This window comes from Urocitellus parryii, chromosome 1, assembly GCF_045843805.1.
Source record: "Urocitellus parryii isolate mUroPar1 chromosome 1, mUroPar1.hap1, whole genome shotgun sequence".
In the NCBI taxonomy this organism is placed as follows: Eukaryota; Metazoa; Chordata; class Mammalia; order Rodentia; family Sciuridae; genus Urocitellus; species Urocitellus parryii.
The window spans coordinates 135,278,127-135,295,285 of NC_135531.1; the positions used below are offsets into that span (position 1 = coordinate 135,278,127).

At 37.8% G+C, this 17,159-nt stretch overlaps 1 pseudogene; it reads right to left on the bottom strand.

Annotated features, from left to right (window-relative positions):
* Positions 1-780: 780 nt before the first annotated feature.
* On the bottom strand, positions 781-13,629 carry LOC144256546 (cyclin-dependent kinase-like 3; annotated as a pseudogene).
* Positions 13,630-17,159: the final 3,530 nt, after the last annotated feature.

A 17,159-nucleotide genomic window follows, 5' to 3' on the forward strand; every position in this document is an offset into this window, starting at 1 on the left:
GATTTGTCCTTTTATTTCTCCCATTTCTATAGAAGGAATTTGTACTTCTTATTGCAAGGCAGTCTCTATTGTGTCTTCTCTTGTAGTGTCTTCCACTTGAACAGCATAAGTTTGGAGCACTAGTTTGATTATGTTTATTACAATTTTTAATAAATTGAATAGGTAGTATCATATATATGGATGAAACTGATGTGGCTATCTTTGTTTTTTTATAAAGTAAGGCCCAGTTCTTTAGTCTTAAGTAAATAATGTAATTTCAATATGTAAAAATTCATGAGAATTGGGATTTTGGTGCATCACCATTTGATTGATAGGAACAGTGGTTGTAAATCTTGGTTGCAAGTTGAGATATTCTTAAGTGTCAGAATGATAGCATAGGGAAAGTACAGGTGGGGGCATATGCATTAGTATTCTTATCAATAGAACAGAATAAGTATTAAGATATTTATATTGGTCAATTGTTGTAGTATGGTTTTTCTGTAAACTTGAAAACTTCATTTCTTCTTTGTAGGTATCATTTGAAAGCAAACTTGAAAAATATTTTGTCTCTGATACATAATTGTATAGTTCAGATCCTGTGAAATGAAGTGTGGCTATCATAGAGCAAAGAGTAAGGTGAACTGTAGGTAGCAGAATGGAAATCATTAGTCTATAGGAGATTTTGTCTTTAAGTGGTGATTATGAATGGATTGTTTTCAAACTGATAAACTTGACAAAGACCCTTATAAAATAAAATGGAATTAATAGCAAAAAAAAAAAAGACTGATTATTTGTATTTTAGATAGTTATTTTACATTAGACTGAGACCATGCTCCTTTTTGAGTCATTGAGAACAGTACAATTTAAAAATTACTATTTGCCAGTCTTTGCAAAGAGGGTGCCATTTTTCCAGGAAACAGGAAACTTGGTAGATCCTATTATAACACTGGCAGAGGGAGGTAAATGATTTAAAACCTTTGCAAAATGTAGAGACCAAAGATAAACAGAGGGGGCAGATCTCCAAAGGTATGGCTCAGCTTAAAGCAAGCATGGATATACCCTGAGACGTCTGCCTCTGTCTCCTGGTGCTGTAGCTATTTGACCAGAGGTTAAGCACAACAGCAGCTGCCAGCAGTACAGGTGCTCATAGGATCTTTATTACCTTTAGAAGTGTCCCTCTTCTTTGCCCCAATCTAGATCCAGAGGGCAGAGAATATCAGTATTAGGGGCAAAAAAGAGATGCCTTGGGAAGGCCAGGCAGATTCCCAAAATATACATACTTTCCATAAGAAGTATCTTTTAATACTAGTTCTGGAGCTCTATACCAGCGTGTGGCCACATAGTCTGTATAAATGTCCCCAGGAGCTGCTAGTGTTCGTGCAAAACCAAAATCACAGAGCTTAGTAATTCCTGACTGTGATACTAAAATATTCTCAGGTTTTATATCTCGGTGAATAATCTAAAAAACAAACAGAAGATGAAATACATTAAAATAAGGTTTCATTTTCTAGAAAATCTCTCAAAAATTACACTGAGAAAATCTAGTTAAGACAATGAATTTATTTCCTTAGCACATGTAAAAATATTTACATATTTTCAATTCTTACCTATCTATCACTTGAAAATTAAATAAAACCTGCCTAGCATGGTGTTTTATGCCTGTAATCTTAGCTACTTGGGAGGCTGAAGCAGGAGGATTGCAAGTTCAAAGCCAGCCTCTGCAACTTAGTGAGACCCTGTCTCAAAATAAAAAATAAAAAGAGTTGGGAATGTAGCTCAGTGGTAGAGTACACCTAGGTTCAATTCCCAGTACCAAAAAAGAAAGAAAGAGAGGGGGGGGGAGAGAGAGAGAGAGAGAGAGAGAGAGAGAGAGAGAGAAAGAAAGAAAGAAAGAAAGGAAGGAAGGAAGGAAGGAAGGAAGGAAGGAAGGAAGAAAGGAAGGAAGGAAGGAAGGATAGCCAGGATAGACATAATACTAAAAAGGTAAATCACATTTCTATAAGATCAAAAGCACTTATGAAATTTTAACTTTCCTTTATCCCCATGGCCCATTCCAGTTACTGTCCTTCTCATTTCTTTCACAGCTAACCCTCTTGAAGATATATTCTTATACTCTCTACCCAACTATTCATTATTCACTCTGAGTTCAACTTGTTTAGATTCCACATATAAGTGAAATCACATTATATTTATCCTGTGCCTTATTTCATTTTGGTTTTAATTCCATTTATTGGTTATTAAGAATAATGCTGCCGGGCTGGACCTGTAGCTCAGTGGTAGAGTGCTTGCCTTGCACATGCAAGGCTCTGGTTTCAATCCTCAGCACCACATAAAAGTAAATAAATGAAAAAAGATATTGTGTCCATCTACAACTAAAAAAAATATTTTAAAGAAGAATAATGTAGGCTGGGGTTGTTGCTCAGAGCGATTGCCTAGCATGTGTGAGGCACTGGGTTCGATTCTCAGCACTGCATATAAATAAAGTCCACTGACAACTAAAAAAATTTTTAAAAAACAATAATGCTGCAATAAACAAGAGAGTATAGATGTATCTTCGACATACTGATTTCATTTCCTTTGGATATATATTAGTGGTGTTGATAGAGCATATGAAAGTTTATTTTTTTTTTTTACTTATTTATTTTACTTCTGGGGATTGAATCCAGGGCTTTACACATGCTAGGCATGTACTCTATCCCTCAGCCCATAATTTCTATTTTTGGGGAACCACCATGCTGTTTTATATAATGTCTATACTAATTTGCATTCCCACCAACATTGTGCAAAGGTTCTCTTCTTTTCTTTTTTCCTCATACTAGGGATTGGACCCAGAGGGTGCTCTACCACTGAGCTACTGTCCCCTCCTTCCCACCTTTTTAAATTTTGAAATAGTCTAAGTTCCCAAGATTGGTCTTGAAATTATGACACTCATGCCTCAGCTTCTAGAGTAGCTGGGATTACAGACATGCTACACTGAGCCTGGTTGTATGACTTTTTTTTTTTTTCCTTTTACTGGGTATTGAACGCAGGGTGCTTAATCAGTGAGCCATATCCACGGCCCTTTTTTATTTTTTATTTTGAGACAGGGTCTCGATAAGTTGCTCAGGGCCTCACTATAATTGTTGAGGCTGGCTATGAACTTGCAATCCTCCTGCCTCAGCCTCCTGAGCTGCTGGAATTATAGGACCACTGGGATTAAAGGCAAGTGCTACCGAGCCTGGCTGAGAAATATCTGTTTATATCCTTTGTCCATTTTTAAATCAGTTTATCTGTTGCATTGTTTAAATTCTTTACATATTTTGAATGTTAAGTCAACATCAGAGGTATTATTTTCAAACATTTCTCCCCTTCTGTGGGTTGTCTCTTCACTCTGCAGGTTGTTTCTTTGGTTAAGAAATTAAACTGAAAGAAGGCTTTTAGTTTAATGTAATTCCATTTGTCTATTTTTGCTTTTGCTGCATGTGCTTTTGGAGACATATATCTCAGCCCAGATCAGTGTCATGGAGTCTCCTCCTACTTTTTCTTCTAGTAAAGAAAATTTTAGTTTCAGGTCTTATATTTAAATTTTTAGTCAACTTTGAGTTGATTTTATATATGGTTCATCTACTCATAAGCTTTAGTAACTATCCATACATTAATGATTTCTACATTTCTGTTTCTCACCAAGATCTCTCTCTCTTACTTTCCAGGAGTGAAAGTCCACAAGAAATCCCACAAGACTGACCACAGGCCCCTCAAATTCAGCAAATCCAAAGCTAAATGCATCTCCTTCTCCCCTAAACCTACTCATTCTCAATAATACATTATTTCAATGAGTGGAGCCACCACTGACCCCATGGCTCAGGCCAAAAACCAAGGCCTTTTTCCCATCCTTCACACTATTACAATCTTCCTAGCTCAAATCTCCTCAGCTCTCTCACCAAAACTACACAACTATCAATTGCTCTTCCTGAATCCATTCTGATCCCTTCCACTCTACATCCACAACGAAGTCACAGTACTATTCTAAAATCACATGTGTGATCATATCACTTCTCTGTTTGTCACCCTTTAAGGATTCCCCATCCCATAGGATAAATATCAAACTCCAAAAATTGGCTTGAAAGGACTTATAAGATTTGGCCCCTGCCTACCTTCTCAACCTCCCCTCCCTTGTCCATAGAATATTAGTTTCCAAATTTGCCAGAGCCAATATTAATTTCCCAGTCTCTATGCATTTGTTGATGTTGTTCCAGTTGCCTGGCCAACCATTTTCTTGGATATAAGCTTAAATGTTTATTCTTCCATACATTCACATCATGTGTACTTCCCCTTTCACAATATTTATCATGCTGAACTGTCAATTATTTACTTGTCTGAAACTCCCAGTGTACTGTAAATTACATGAGGGCAAGATACATGCTTTGTTCAAGCAATATTCTCAGTGTCCAATGTAATGCCTACAGCAAAGAAGGCATTTAAATTTAATCAGATGAATGATACAGACATACACTCATCATCTGCAAAGTGTAATAGCATGAGTGAAAATGTCTCAGTATTAGAAATCTGAGATCTTTCAAAGTTCATACAAACTACTGCCATAAATCTTTGGAAGTTGCTCTTGTTTGGCCTCAGTCTTCCTCCATAAATAGCCAAAATAACTAAATAAATAACTTAGGGTAAGCCTTTCTAATTGAGCTTCCTTAAGGTTGTATCTGTCAAACTACATTAATCCTTTTTTATTTCCACAGTTGTTATTGAGTTCCTGCTATATGCCAGTCACTATGTCAAGGTCTGAGTATATAATGTGCATGAAAATAGAAATAAATAAGCACATTATGATACTACTTCACATATTCTGCCCACCACATACCCATCAAACACCTTAATGTTATAAACATGGGGCATGAAGAGTCTCTCATTCCATTCCTTAACATTCTCAGTCTTTTCAGCAACCAACACTATTACTACAGGGAGAATATTATTAGAAACCAAACACTCTCTGAATTCTGACTTTTACAATTCTGGAATTTTTAAAGTTTTTTTTTAGTTGTTGACTGACCTTTATTTTATTCATTTATTATTTGTATGTGATATTGGGATTTGAACCCAGTGCCTCACACAGGCAAGCGCTCTGCCACTGAGCCACAACTCCAGCCCTACAATTCTGTTTTGAAGCATCTTCCTTGATCTTTCATCATAATATAGAGACTTCCATAAAAGCAATTTCTCTTCATTTGTTTAGATGATCTTTAATATTTCTTATCAATGTTTAGTTTTCACTGTACAAGTTTTGAACATCTTTTGTCAAATTTTCCCTATTATTTCGTATTTTGTAAATGATATTTGTAAATTTGAATTTCTGATTGTTACTAATATATAGAAATACAACTGATTTTGGTATGTTGATCTTGAATTCCTCAACCTTGATAAATTCACTTAATAGTTGTTAGCTTTGTTGTATATTTTATAGGATTTTGTACATAGATAATTGCACTATGAATAAAGAAAATTAACCCTCCACACACAAAAGATGCCATTTTACACCTACTAGAATAGCAACAATTAAAAAGTCAATAATAAGCCAGGTGCAGTGGCATACACCTATAATCTCAGTGATTCCAAAGGCTGAGGCATGAGGACAGCAAGTTCAAGGCCAACCTCTACCTCTGCAACTTTTTAATATTTATTTAGTTGCAGATGAATACACAGTATCTTTATTTATTTTTATATGGTGGTGAGGATTGAACCCAGTGCCTCACACATGTGAGGCAAGCACTTTACCACTAAGCTACAGCCTCAGCCCCTACTTCTGCAACTTAATGAAGTCCTAAGCAACTTAGATCCTGGGCCCCCCAACAAAAAATGAAGAAGGCTGGAGATGTAGCTCAGTAGTAAAGTGTCCCTGGGTACAATCCCTAGTACCATAAATAAATAAATAAATACATACATACATACATACATACAATAATAGGGCTGGGGGTAATGGCCAGTGGTAAAGCACCTAACACGCACAAGCCCCTGGGTTAGATTTCTAGAGTGCATGCACACACACACAATGACATTAACAAATATTGGGGCGTCAGTGGAAGAAATGGAACCCATTGCTGGTGGGAATTCAAAATGATAGTCACTTTGGAAAACAATTTGGTCGTCTCTTTAAAAACAACACAGGAAAAACCAAAGGCAGAATGTTTTCTCTGATATGTGGATGCTAATTCACAATGTGGAGGGGACACTAGAGAAGAATAGAGTTGCTTTAGTTTAAGTAGCGGGGAGTGAAGGGAGGGGAAGTGTATCAGAAAAGGATTACCCTATGTACATATATGACTACAGGACTGCTGTGATTCTACATCATGTACAAACATAAGAATGAGAAATTATACTCCATTTATGTATGATGTGTCAGTACATTCTATTGTCATGTACAACTAATTAGAACAAACTTTAAAAAAGAAAATAGTAAAAGATTGTGGTTTAAGAATAATACAAACAATTGTAATTTAAATTTAAAAAAAATTTTAAAAAATACAGGCTGGATGTGGTGGCACATACCTGTGATCCTAGTAATTCAGAAAGCTGAGGCAGCAGGATTTCAAGTCCAAGGGCAGCCTCAGCTCAAAATAAAATATAAAATTAAGAGGGCTGGGGTTACAGCTAAGTGGTAAAGTCCCCTTAGGTGCTTAATTCCCAGTACAAACAAATAAAACAACAATAACAACAATCTCAAATAAAAATAAATAAAACTAACCATGTGATCCATCTTGGATATACACCCATGAAAATTAAAAATGTACATCCATACAAAGACTACACATGAATTTTCAGAGCAATATTATCTATAAGAGCCCCAAATCGGAAACAATCCATATGTCTATCCACTGGTGTATGGATAAACAAATGTGGTATATCCATAAAATGGAATATCATTCAGCAATTAAAAAGAAATGAAGTAGCAATGCATACAACAAAGATGAATTTCAAAAATTTATGGTAAGTGAAGGAAACCATATGATAAAGGCCACATATTATATCATTTCATTTATAATAAATATCTTAAAAGGTGTATCTCTAGCCAAAAGGTAGATTCTTGGCTGCCTGGAATGGGGGTAGATATTAGGGTTGAGTGAAATGAGCAAGAGGAATCTTTTTGGAGTGGTGAAAATATTTTATAATAGGACTGTGGTGATATTTGCAGGACTTCATATTAATTAACTTTAAAAAGCCTGTCTGCTTGGTAACTAACCTCTAAGCTAACTGAACAGAGATTTCAGAGGACATACATGACAAAGAATATAGACTTCAAAGAATTAGTTCAGGAATGCAACTAAACAAATAGTCACAGCCACTACAACAAACCCTGAGCGAGATGGGAAACTCTAATTTCCAAAGTAACCACAGTATATTATTTAAAACGTCCTGCTTTCAACATTAAATTTATTAATCATGCAAAGAAGTAAGTATGATCCATCCTATAGTTTGGCTTATTATGAAGCACTTACATTATTATTGTGAAGATATTCAATTGCTCGAAGGATCTAGAAGAGGTATTTTCTAAGTCGTTTACTCTCTAGTCCATGACAATAATATTGTAATTCATCTAATACTGTGTGGTCAATAAATTCAAATACCAAATGAATTTTCTTTTTCTGTCTAAAAACTTCAATCAGATTGACCAGGTTTTCATGACGAAATTGCTATTGACAAAAGAAACAGACTTTTAATAAATTATTTCAAATATGGTAACATGTACATACAATATCTATGTAACTTTTAAATATTCTCAGCTTCTTTTCCTCCATGTATTTCAAAAAAATTTCTCAAGTGACTAGTTTCAATTCTTATTTTAAGAAAAATTTTAAGGTATTTCATGATAACTATTTATAGAATTTACATCAAGTTGGCATTTGATTATTTATTTTAAAAATTTAGAAACAATGTACTATAATGAAACTTAGTATGCTGAGAAATGTCTTCAAATTTTTAAACTTGATTTATGGTTAAATTTAACATATGACACTTAGGTTGTTATGTTTTCTGATTGTTTTGTTGTTATAGTTTTGAACTGGGGAACCAGTTCAGGGCCTTGCACAAGCTAAGCACACACTCTACCACTGAGCTATATCTCCGCCCCCAAGGTCCTTATATTTTCAAATAAGGATGGATTTCAACACCATTAAGTAAGTAATCTGAATTTATGCAAATTAATTATTTTCTAATTTGAGTCTTAAACTCTAGAGAGTAAATCCATTAATTTCAGGGGAAATTATAAATTTTTCAGAGTGCAAAATATTAAACTATCTAGAAAACCTTCAGATATAAGAGATATCAATTTATAACCACAGGGACTTTACAAAAATATGCAATCATGTGTGGTAATTCTTGTTCATTGTCTAGACTATGAAGCACAAAACAGCTTTTGTAATGGTACAACTAATTGTGGAAATAGTTTTAAAATATATTGTCAAAAATGGCATGTAAATCAGGTACAGTAGAGGACACCTGTAATCCCAGCTACTTGGGAGGTAGAGGCAGAAGGATCTCAAGTTCAAGCCAGACTGGGTAATTGCCAGACCTTGGGTCAACCCCCAGTTAAAAAAAAAAAAAGTGTGTATCAGCTCAGAAAATAAATATTAAAAAATTAACTTTAATATATTTTTTACATTGACCTTATTACAATCAATTCTGAAATATTTAACCATTGTTTCAAGTTACCAAAAATATTTATTCATTTGGCTAAAAATTAAAGGGTATATTTTCATTATTGTATTCATTAGAAAACTATACTTTTGGTTTTTAAAATTTGCCTTTATTCAATTTTTCTTCATATCTTCGTATTACAGAGACCAAAATCTTTGAAACATGACTAACAGAAAAACATGCCAAAATATAATACCAGATTCCTTTCCTGTTTTTGCTCCCAATTTCCCTGGTTGGAAAGATGCCAGAGTAATGCAGCAATGAAAGAACTGACTGCTTCTGGACACAAGAACATTAATCCCTTACCTAAGGAAAATTACCGGCTTCCTGTCTATATTTTAAAGGCAAAAGCAATGAAAACAGTGAAATATTAACATGAGCTAATAAGAATTAGGGAAGATTCATCCAGAATCAGATACCTTCTCAAATATCTTTTTTTTTTTTTTTGGTATTAGGTATTAAACCCAGGGATATTTACCAGAGTTATATCCCCAGTCCTTTAATTTTTTTTTAAACTGTGAAACAACAGGGTCTTGGTAAGTTGCTGAGGTTGGCCTCAAACTCGAGATCCTCCTGCTTCAGTATTCCCAGTTGCTGGAATTAGAAGTTTGCACCATGCCCAGTGTCTATCAGAATAAAAACAAGAAACACCTAGAAATGCTTCATTACTCCTTTTCAAGTTGTTTAATTTTATTTTTCTCCATTACTAGACAACATTTCTACAAACATGCTAATTATCTATAATTTATTTACTAAAATTCTAACAGATAAAACTTTAGTTCAAATTAACTCATTTTAGTAATAGTTTTAGATTTAACCCTCCAAGAAATCTTAGTTGAATTAATTACAGCTGATTAAAAATCCTATAAGACAATTAAATAGTTAAGGTGTCTTAACCACGCAGGGTGGTGCATGCCTGTAATCCCAGCTGCTTGGGAGGCTGAGGCAGGAGGATCTTGAGTTCAAAGCCAGCCTCAGCAAAAATGAGGTGCTAAGCAATTTAGTGAGATCCTGTCTCTAAATAAATTTCAAAATAGGGCTGGGGGAAAAAAAAAGTTAAGGTATCTTTAAATAATTTGCATAATAGTTGTAACATTAAAAATACATTTTTCCTCTCCATGTCTTGCCACATATTGGTTATTCTTTTTAAACTATAAAGTAGAAAAAATAATCAGCTTAACTGCAACAAAGTTAAAAAACAAGAAGGCAGGTACAGTGGCCCAAAAGTGTAATCCAGCTACTTGAGAGGCTAAGGCAGAAGGATCCAAGTTTGAGGCCAGCCTGTGCAAACCAGCAAGACCCTGCTTCAAAATAAAATAAATAATAAATAAATAAATAAGGAATTCATGTATACCTAAAAAAGAAGAAATTTTTAAAAAGTGAAGAGAAGGAGGCTGTGTGTGTGTGTGTGTGTGTGTGTGTGTGTGTGTGTGTTTTTAAAAGTGAAGAGAAAAACAAAACAAAGGAACTAGGGATGTAGCTCAGTGGTACTTGCCTAACAGGTGTGAGATCCTGTGTTCAATCTCCAGTACTGACGGAAAAACAAAACCCCTTCACTTTCCACATCTTACAAAATCAAGTTTTGATTCTGTCCTTAACTTAAATGACAAGAGTTTAGAATCTACTACACTAATCTCAACTCTAATTCTGCACAGGAATCTGCATAGGCAAATGCCTCTATTCTTTTTTCTTTCTATTCTTGCTCTTTGTCAATTGTCCATTAGCCTTTCTAAGTTTATGCTGTTTCCCAACTTGAAACTCAATAGTTTCATCCCTCTTATATAAATCCTACACATCCTTTAAAACCAAATGTGTGCCATTTCCTCCAAGAAACTTTCCCTGCCCAATAGAATTTTGTGGCAATCACTTGGCATTTATTATGAGCCAATTTTTATTTAGTGTTAGTCTTATATACTCTCCTTTCTGATTAAATTATGAGTCATCGAGGAAATAACCACCTTTTACCCCTGTATAGTCTCAGCACCTAGCACAATTTCTTGCACAGACTTTTTTTTATTAAGCATTAAACTTCGATATTTCTAACTATTCACAAATATTTACATAACTGTTACATTATACAGAAGCACATACATTTTGTAGTACTATAAAATTACAAAGTGTAAGCAATAAGGTTGGTTTTTCTGTTGAATGGGTTAACTCAACTATTTTAAATTTTTTATTTCATAACAATTTTTCTTTTGACTTACACAGCAATTAAGGCAAAAGAAGCAAACCTTTAGAAACTTTATCTCTCTCGTTGCAATTTTGTTGATAGATTTTTCTGGTTTCTCATAGAATATCTTAATGGCCACTATCTGCCCAGTATCCTTACGTTTACATTTCATTACTGTTCCGTAACTTCCCTCTCCCACTTTTCCAAGGGTTTCATACATCTCCATTTTCAAAGCCTGGTTTCTATTTCTTCATAGAAATAAAGAAAGAAAATGGAAAATGTTAAACGTTTACACTTTTATTTATTCAAGCTGGATAATGTATAGACCTAGTAAGCCCCCACTTTCAAATACGGAAACGGAATAGTAATCTTTTCCACAAAGCCCGTGTGCCTCTGGGAATTATGCCTCCTCGGCTTCAATCCTCACCAGACTTGAGGGGTCCTCCCGTTTTCTCGGTCATTCCCATCAACTTTGAGATTCCCTCACTACTTGTCACCATGTGTCAAGCGCGGGGTCCCCACACTTCCTGCTAGGGGCAAATAAGGGATTCCCGCACCAGTGCAGTCGTCCACACAACATGCCACGGGTCCTACCAAAGCCTCCTTCCCGCCCACTCCTCAACCCGCGTCCCGGAATCCCGGACCGGTGTTGCGCCCCTCGCCGGCTGTCGACTTTGTTCCGGCAGCCGCCGCCTCCTCAGCCCATTCTGTAATCCCACTGGCCCGGCTCCGCGCAGCCCCAGCCAGGCAAGGGACACCGCCCCTACTTTACCGGTTAACTTCCACAGCCCTAGGTCGGCGGCTACCATGGCAACGGTGTGGGGCGGGGAGGGCGCTCCAGCCCTAGTACGCAAGACCGGAATAACTGTGGGGTGCCGACCCGGAAACAGAAGCTTGTGAAAAGTGGAAACGTGCATGGAGGTGGGGGAGGGAAATACAGCTTACTGTCGCAGTTGGAGAGTCCTCAAAGGTTGGTTTTGACCCGGGAACCGGAGCGTCCACATTTTGGCTGCAGCGTAAGTGACTGCAAATATTTAGGGAAGGGAAGCCGAGGTGAAAACTTTCCCGACCTGCGTCGCAGATGTGCCCCGGTCGGAGAATACCAGCTGCTTCTTCTGGGTCCTAAAAGGGTATCTGTGGTAATTAAACAGACAGCTTGTAAAATCATATTTCCAAAGTTTTGTGTGGTACAGTTTCGCCAACTGCATTAATATTCCCATGTAGGAGTGTCAACAGTTGACATCCATCCTCAAAACGTGGATAAGATGGTTCTTTAACCAAGAACTTTCCTTGGTCTGTGGGTATAGCTAGCTCAGTGTCAGAACGCGTAATTAGCACGCGCCGAGGCCCCGGCTATCTACTGTTTGCCTTCTAAATTTTTCCAAATCTTATAATCTCTCCCTTACTACACGTGAGAACTCTAAAAGGTACTCTTTAGAAAAACAATTCTAAGGGTCCTATCATATAAGATGCACTGGGGCGCTGGGCGTGGCGTGGGGAGGAGCCAGTGCCTAATTGTTTTAAGAAGTAGACCGCTTTAATTCTAGTGACAGCCTTCAGTGAGTAAAAAGTATATCATGAAGCAAGTGCCCCGGGTTGTGCTGTCTTTATGGGAGCTGTAATTTCGTAGTTCTGTAAAGTGTTGAATATAAATAGTTATGCTTCCTCTAAATAACAGGACAGACATTATTTTCCACTAATTGTAATCTATTGGTTCCCATCCAAGCATCTACATACCTGGAGAGCTTTTGAAAAGGCCCCAGATATTCTGATTTAATGGGTAAAGAAATTAGTATTTTTAAGTCTTCCTAAGTTTTTGTACGCTGTTGCTGTAGTTTACATGAAGGAGAAATACTCATCGTTTTTGCCACCCAAAATATTCAGAATTGTCTGTTTTCCAAAATTTACTCAACCATATTGTAAAATAATTTCTAGCTAGACACCATGGCATAGACCTGTACTTCCAGTTACTAAGGAGGGTGAGGCAGTAGGATCACAAATTTGAGGCCAATCTGGGCAATTTAGCCAGACCCAAGGCCCTGGCTTCAATCCAACAAAATAATAATTTCTGTGTATAAATAAGAATGTAATAGATGAGTCGAGCACAGTGGTGCTCCTATATAATCCCAGTGAATGAGAAGGCAGGAGGATCACAATTTTGAGGCCAGCTTCTGCAGTTTTGTGGGACTTTGCCTTCAAAAAAGCTGGAGATATAGCCCAATGGTAGAGGGCCCCTGGGTTTAATCCCCAGTACTGCAAAAAATGAAAAGTTACAGTGAATTGAGATTAGTATATTTATTCAATATTTGTTGTGGTTAAGTTAAATAAAGTATGAACCAGACTCAGTTCCTGAACTACAAAATTACTACAGTATATAATTAGAGCTTTAAGACTATTCTTTCCACAAATAGGTTTTGGCAGGCCTGGTGACCAAGATAGAGTGTGATTCTTGACTCTTTTGGGGGGGATGGGATTACCAGAGACCGAATTCAGGTGCACACTGAGCCACATCCCCAGCCCTATTTTTATTTTATTTAGAGACAGGGTCTCATTGAGTTGCTTAGCACCTTGTTTTTGCTGAGGCTACCTTTGAACTCTGTATCCTCCGGCCTCAGCCTCCTGAGACGTTGGGATTACAGGCATGTGCCACTGTGGCTGGCTTCCAGTGTGATTTTTGCAACTACTGCCATCAGACTTCAAGAACCACATTTACTGATTGATATAACTGTTTTTGATCTTTTTGAAAATTATAAATTCCCAGTTTTATAAAGTTATAAATTGTTAGATATAAAACATGACTTTTTTGGGGGGAGGGGGTTACTGGGGATTAAAGGGGGGTTGTGCCCTTTACCGCTCAGCTATATCCCCAGCCCTTTTAAAAAATTTTTTATTTTGAGATGGTCTTGCTAAATTGCTGAGGCTGGCCTCAAATCTGTGATCCTCCTGACTCAGCCAACAAAGTTACTGCAATTACAGGCTTGCACTGAAAGACCCCAGCCCAACAACTTCAGGCCTAGTTGCAAAACCACCAAGGCATGTCACAAACCTATGCAGGCACCAGAGGTATTTTTCAGATAATTAGTTAGGTGTAACCGGTTGGGAAAGGACAAAGGACCAGGTCCCTAGGCATGCCTGAATGAGCAGGAACAGGAGGACCAGAGTGCAAATATGTAGCTTTTATGTGGTTCTTTTTTAGTAACATACAGTGAAAAACAACTTTGCCCTTTAGGTAATCTATATGCTGGGTTTAAAATTAACCAATAAGAAACCTATTGTTTCCCCCCGCGCGAAAACTGCCCCTTTACCCTATAAAAATCTCTGTATCCCCAAGCCCGGTGTGCCAGCTCACCAAAGCTCCGGCTGAGGTTCTGCTGGGCACCCGCAGGCGCCTGTGTCCCCCAATAAATCCCTCTTGCTTTTTGCAGCCAGTGTTTTGTGTGATTCTCCTTGGACAGGGAAACGGGGGGGGGGGTCTTTTCATTTGGAGGTTCCACCGAGATAAATATCAGCCCCTCCCCCATCCCGTCCGGATCCCTGCCCAAGGACCACCTGGCATCACTGGGAGGTAAGCTGGCCAGCTCATGTCGTGTCTGTTGTGTTGTCTGGTGTCACTTTTATGTCTGTAATGTTTGCAACTCTTGGCTGATACTTTGTTTCTATGCGCTGCATCTGTACGATTACGCGTAGTCGCTCTGTATTCTGGGCAGCTTGAGAAGGAGTTGACGAACTCGGACTTCTCCCCTGCCACCCTGGGAGACGTCCCAGGGATTTTTGTAGGCAACGGTGGAGCTCCCGCTCCATCTAAGCCATCTGTAGGCAACGGTGGAGCTCCCGCTCCATTTAAGCCATCTGTAGGCAACGGTGGAGCTCCTGCTCCATCTAAGCCATCTGTATCTGTAGGCAATGGTGGAACTTTCGCTCTACCAAAGCCATCTGTTTGGAAGTTGCGCAGCACTCTTTCTCTTTGGTCTGATTGCAGTGTTATTGTGGTTATTATTTCTGTCTCTGTATTCAATCCCTTCATCTGAAACTAACATGGGACAATCAATTACGATCCCTTTGAGTCTCACCCTCAACCATTAGCAAGAGAACTAATCTCCCAATCTGGTGTTGTCAGACCCAATCTGAGGGGGATGCTCCCCCAATTCGCTTGTCTGAAGGGAAGGCCCCAGTCGGCTTGGGGCCAGCACCCACTTTCATTGTTTCAGTTTGAATCTGGAAAGGGAATCTATGTCTTTGTGGGTGTCTCCGTGTGTCTCTGTTAAGTGTGATGGCATTGTTTTAGTTTGACCAATGCAGAGTCCCAAATTCCAATCTGCCTTAGAGGTGTGGAGATAACTTTAGCTAGATTTTAACCTAAATTGTGAGCAAGATTAGGGAAGCAGTGTTTTCTTTTCTTCCTGTAGTTGGCCTGAGTGCACCCGCCGCAATTAAGAAATGCCTGCTGGGGATCAAAGAACTTTGATATCTCGCTTTAACTTTTCTCAAAACCCTGTCCTCATTATTAAATTAGCATTAATTGGCTTCGGGGATGGGAGCCAAACTTTCAGTCATAAATTCTGTCCCAGACTGAGATTCTACACTGAGGTAAGTGCATGCACCCCATGTCTGTTTGAGGTGCATCTTTCTCTCTCTTTCTTTCTGGAGGATAAGGTGGGCACCCGACGGCTACTTAAACGCAATTAGTGCAGCCGCCACTCTTCAAGACTCGGGTGAAAGGTTTCTCGGCCTAAGCAGCTCTCAATCACCTGTTCAGTACAGAGCAGGCATGTTGGGTTCTGCCAAAGCCGTTTCCAACTTTTCTGTCTGGGCCCGGAGAGCAATTGGCGTGAGTACACAGTGTCCCTAATCCCGATCTGCCTCGGATGCGTGGAGGTGGAGGAAAGAGTTTGGAACAACTGAGGAATTCCGGTCTGGGCTACTCTCAGACGAATTCTTAAGGTTCCTTTCTCTTGAGCCCCCTTCCGACAGCCCTCAGGGGTATCTAGGGTGATCGGTAGATGAATGGCACTGAGGGAAAGCCCCAATCACATTTGCCTCCGTATGGGCCATGCAACACTCCCAACCCCGCATCCATTCCTCCTGGATGCTTCCCTTCCTTCGCAGGTCAGAAATGTTAGCAATTCAGGTTGTAGGAGTAAGAAAGACATGAGATAATTAGTAAAATCTGCCCAGGTTCTCTAAGGTACATAGGTAACTTTCAATAGTCTGTTTTAGCCACTAATAAAAGTCATGATTAAATGGAAGTTCAAAACCTAGGAGAGATTTTTTTCCCTTATCTGGTCTGTTTTAAGGTTATTATAGATTGTTTCTTGGGGATAATCTAAGTTAAATGTGTGTCTAACAAAAATTAATTTTTTTATTGTAACAATCTGGTATCTGAATGGGTTTCTAAAGTATTGCACTATCTTGCAGTTAAAAGTTAGGGTTAGGTAATTGTTTAGTTTGTGATTTCAGATAATTCATGCCAGAGAACTTAAATACTTAGAATAGAAAATTAAAAAAACTCTACTTCCAAGCTGGCAAGTGACTCCCAATCATTCAGTTTTATTTTTTATCAGTTTTTAAATTGGGTAGCCTAAGGAGATTTCACTAGGTATACAGTGCATTGATTTAGGTAAAGATAGTAAATTATGATTTGGTATCTGTTTCTCTCTGTGTAAAATTTTAAAAAAAGTGTTAAATTAAAACGTTGGTCTGGCTTATTGGAATGACATTAATTAGCAACAGTCTTGGGAATTTTCAAAGCTTAATTTTGATATACATGGTGGTGTGTGGTTCTCTTTTAAAATTTTTCAGGCGATTTAATGTAACCTAATATTACTTTAAAAACTTCAGAACAAAGAAAGTAGCTTAATGATCCTAAAGAAACTCCTTCTGATGGTGTCTTTTATATTATCAAGAAAGATCCTATTTTCAGTTTTGTGTGAGCAAATTTTTCTAATGTAAAAAGATAAATTGTGACTTATGGTTAAAATACCTTAGGCATAAAGTTTCTGCTCAGAATTCCGGTTTTCCAGTTCCTTCCAGACCTCAGCCAGGGTTTAAGCTGATATGCAAACAGAAGCAGCTTGGAGCTCAGGCCCAAGGAAAAAAAAAAAGGGGTAAAAGTGTCTTTTTATGGGAACTCAAACCAGATTAAACCAAAGAGTAAATTGTATGGCATTTACTAATTACTGGCCGGTCAATTTTTCTAGGACTTTTGCCTTTTCTTAGATTCTATATTTTTTTTTGAGCTCATGATTTTGTTCCTACAGACAAGTTAATGTTTTTCTGATAAGTTCTATTTTTGATCAACTGGAGTTTTTTGAAACATTACAATGGAGAT